This window comes from Helobdella robusta (assembly GCF_000326865.2).
Source record: "Helobdella robusta unplaced genomic scaffold HELROscaffold_14, whole genome shotgun sequence".
Taxonomy (NCBI): Eukaryota; Metazoa; Annelida; class Clitellata; order Rhynchobdellida; family Glossiphoniidae; genus Helobdella; species Helobdella robusta.
The window spans coordinates 619,480-620,306 of record NW_008703782.1 but is presented as its reverse complement, the minus strand read 5'-3'; positions in this window follow the sequence as shown (position 1 = coordinate 620,306).

Sequence of the window (827 nt, the reverse complement as noted above, 5' to 3'; positions counted from 1 at the left end):
CTCAAGTTCAACTTTACACACCAAAGTTAATTTTTACAACGTCAAAGTTCATCTTGACAAAGTCAATATATCCCTATATATACAGCAAGGAGCACTGATGATGATTCATTCGGAATCGAAAAATGGCCTTATTTGCAGCATGAATTCGAAAAATAAGTTTATTTTGAATTTTAATAAACTAAACGTTCACCAAAAAAATTTAGTGAGAAAAATCGAAAAAACGAACTACAAACATATTAACGCCAAACATTCGGTAGAATTTATAGAATATTGTAAAAATTATGATCTATTACCAACATATATATATATATATATATATATATATATATATATATTGATGGGGGTGGTGTAAAACGTATAAATGTATACGTACTGGCCGACGTATCTGATGACAGATCAACTATTCTCACCTATATATATATATATATAGGTGAGAATATGTATATATATATATATATATATATTCTTTATTTATTGATAATTAATTATCTTTTCGTGAAGGGAATATAAAAATACAACGAAGTTGGCTTGCTTTTGTGTTTTTTTCTTATGAACTGTAGGGTCCGTTGAATTGAAAAACTAATTTTAAAAAAATTGAGAAAATAGTATATAGGTTATTATATTATATTTTATTTGCCGGTTACGTCATTATTTCATGGCCTCCTGTGCTAATTAAGCGGTTTTGATGATGTCATTTCAGTTTTAGTTTTTTTAGTTTTATCTAAAATTGATTATTGTAACTCGCACTACTATGGTCTCCCTGATTCTACACTCTACCCTTTAGGTAAAGCTTCTAATTCTGCTACTCACCTTTCTTTTCTCATATA